This window comes from Elaeis guineensis, chromosome 1 (assembly GCF_000442705.2).
Source record: "Elaeis guineensis isolate ETL-2024a chromosome 1, EG11, whole genome shotgun sequence".
NCBI lineage: Eukaryota > Viridiplantae > Streptophyta > Magnoliopsida > Arecales > Arecaceae > Elaeis > Elaeis guineensis.
In genome coordinates this window covers 121,241,746-121,245,193 of record NC_025993.2, presented here as the reverse complement: position 1 = coordinate 121,245,193, position 3,448 = coordinate 121,241,746, and the positions used below count along the sequence as shown (strand labels likewise).

Below are 3,448 nucleotides of genomic sequence, written 5' to 3'. Positions count from 1 at the left end.
ACTGTCCTATATTTAATAATCGATCTAACTTTTGGGACAATTCATCTACCTTATGATGGATATTTATGGTATTTCTTAGTTCATATATTCCACCTCTCTTTGGGTTTAGCATGGGTTTATCTCTAATAGAGGTAGACATATGATGTAATGAATTTTCACTTAAAATTTCAAACAGTTGCCATGCCTCATCCTTACTTTTCAGCATGAATGTCCCACCGCATGATGCATCGACCATTTGTCGATGTCTTTCAGATAGCCCATCATAAAAATATTGGATTAACTATCACTTGGGTACAGCATGGTGGAGATATTTTTTAATAAGGTCCTTTAATCTCTCCCATATTTCATAAAATATTTCTCCATCTAATTGAGAAAAATTAGTTATGACTTTCCTTATTTGATTAGTTTTTCCTATGAAAAAATATTTCTTGAGAAACTCTCCTTGCAGCTGGTCCCAGGTTGATATAGTCATGGAATCCAAAGTATGTAGCCAGTATTTGGCTTTGTCCTTAAGTGAGAAAGGGAATAATTTAACCTAAGAGCATCATCGGAGAAGTTGTGAATTTTGACAGTTGAGCATATCTAAAGAAATTCTTCAAGATGTTTATAAGGGTCCTCATTACTAAGTCCATAAAATGAAGGTAACATCTAGATTATACTGGACTTAATTTCATATTGAGTGGCCTCCACAGGGGGCACTTGAATACACGGAGAGTAGGTATATGTGGAAGGAGTAAAGTACTCTTTCAATTGCCTGGGTGAATTATTCTCCTGATTTCGGTCCATATTTTTACGTTTGTTGGCTCTAAAGGTTCTTTCTATTTCTGGATCAAAAGGTTAGATTTCTGATCGTAACGATCTACGGTCAAGCATACACCTTACAATTATACTTTAGAGCAAACACAAAAAATTTTAGTTTTTATAATATATATATATATATATTTATAATAAAATGAGAAAAGAGTGAAGAAAATCTAAAGAGAAGAACCTAAGAATTTTAAATCTATGAAAAGGAAGAAATTAGTTAATGTTTAGATGTTAATTGCAATCAACTTAAATAAGCATAGACTCTCTATCCTAAGGTTAACTTAGATCTAGACAGCTCCTAACTTTCAAGACCGCCTTTGAGCACTCCAAGCTCAAGACTGACTAACTGACTCGTCAGGTAAGCGTAAGATATGGGAGGTTCCCTGCTCGTTGCTTTTCTTAGACACTGAGTTGGCCAGATCAGTCAACAGAACCAATTGAAAATCACTTTCTTTAACCACTTGCCTTAGACATCGAACAATTAACCAATCCGCACTCGGTTCAACTCTAGAGCTTTCTTATCCTATTGAGCTCGAAATTCTTAGGGTCAACGTCTAATTAATTTTAGATTAAGGTCTAGGTTATGCAAATACAAGGGAGTGATTTGTGGGCCAAGGAAGGATGATCAAATCCCCACCTTATCTTAGTTAATGGGTTGCGCCCTTAAAATAAATTATGGAGATGCAATGCAAAAAAATAAGGTGTCCAATCAAGTTAAAAATTTTTATATTTGAGGTTACACTATTTTAGTTAAGTGTTATGAAATGTCAGTGATTTTTTTTTAAATTTTTCTTAATTCAACTGTGCCAAGATCCCGACAACGGTGCCAAAATTTGATGCGTAGTCGTTGATAGCACCAAAAATAACTCTACTCACTACGTAGGTAGGATGAGTCGAGATCGTATCCTCAGAGACCTTGGGCTAAGTTGAGATTGTAAAGTAAATGAAAGAAGCATTGTTTTGATTTAAAAAATAAATTATCTTAAAATTGATGTAATTAGAAAATAAAGAGCTCGGGAGTTTTGAATTAATTTTGCACTAGTAGAGTTGTATCTCCTTTTTTTAATTAAATAGATGTGATTAATCTTAGAAAAAATACCTATCTTTTCTCGATACGCTCTGTACCCATAGATCACAGCGCGTCTTCGAAAAGTACTAGGTAAACAACTCTTCTTTCCTCAGCACATCCCGTACCTGTAGATCATGGTACGTCTCGAAAGTAAAAGTTGTTCTTAATATTAATCTAACAAGAAAGCATAAACAAAAACATATGAAAGAGAGCAAATAAAGAACTCATGACGATTTAAATAAAAAGCATAATCTTTATTGCATATAAAGAAATATAAGAAAGTTTAGAACAATAAACCATCTCTGTATCGTTACAAAATTTTTTTTCCACTCCCGAGACTGCTAGCCTAGCTGCTCATGAAATAGTCCCTTTCTATTCCTCTATGCAAGGCTCTAGAAGAATTTTTAGGCTCCCCCTCTAATGGGAATACGAAAGCCTTTTTATAGGTATTAGGAGGGAGGAGTTTTACATGGTTTTCTGATATGGGACTAAAGAAAATACTAAGGACTAAAAGATGGATGGATGAGATGGAAAGATCACAAGCAGATAAAGAAAATATAAATTCTTCCTCTTGAAATATTTTCAAGTATATATTTTTTTCCTTTAATTTTCAGATCCATCTGTTGGTCTGTCCCCACAAACCCCGCGATGCCGCGCGAACCCGCCGTCCGCTACCGCGCGCCTGCGTGTTTGCTGCCGCTCGCCCGCACCCACGCTGCTGCCCGTGCACGCCCGCGCATGCGTTAGCTGTTAGGAAGGCTCTCTTTTTTTGATTACCAAAAAGAAATTTTTGTTTCTTTAAAATGACGCCTATATCCTTTTTGGATTCCTTGCATAGTATCTTTATTTTCTATAATACCGTATGCATCCTTCTTTTATTTTAATTTTATTTTAAGTCTAATTTTCTTCAAACTTGAGTCTTTTTGATCTATGAATCGGACTCTTTGTATCGGCGATCACCTTTCCTGTACAACATAAAAAGAAGCATCAAATTTTTAATAAATAAAATAAATTAATTATAATTTTTTACTTTAAATGACTTAAATTAAGTGTTTATCATGAAGCTCTGCTAGCCAAGGATTGATCTTTCAACCCATATGTTTTCTCCTTTTGTCTTTTCTAATCATCTATCCTGTAACTATTGTATGAAATTTACTGATAAGAAATAAAATTCGAAGCTTCGGCGTTGCTTCGATGTTGTGCAAGCTTGCTGTCTAGAGAATGGGACTTATAGTTTGGATAAATTGTTTCGACATTTGGGTGGCTCATCATGACATCCGTAGAGCAGCCACGTCTTTAAGTTCAGCTTAGTGTTTTATCGAAGTTGATGGCTTTAGGTTTCTCTTGGGTTAGCCCTCTGAAGGTCTTTTTAAGTTGACCTTTGCTTCCTGACTAATCGAGGTCTTCATGGACGTTAGCTTTGCTGAAAAATAAACAGGGCCTTTGGAGGTCCTTGTAGGTTAGCTCCCACTTCCTGAACTAGTAAGGCTTTTGTGAGTATTGACCCGCTAAAGAGCGGGTTTGGCTTTCGAGGATCCTTATAAGTTAACCTCGATTTCTCCTGATTACTAA

The 3,448-nt window shown here is 35.6% G+C and overlaps 1 pseudogene; it reads left to right on the top strand.

The window, feature by feature from the left end:
* Positions 1-293: 293 nt before the first annotated feature.
* On the top strand, positions 294-391 carry LOC140855156 (small nucleolar RNA R71; annotated as a pseudogene).
* Positions 392-3,448: the final 3,057 nt, after the last annotated feature.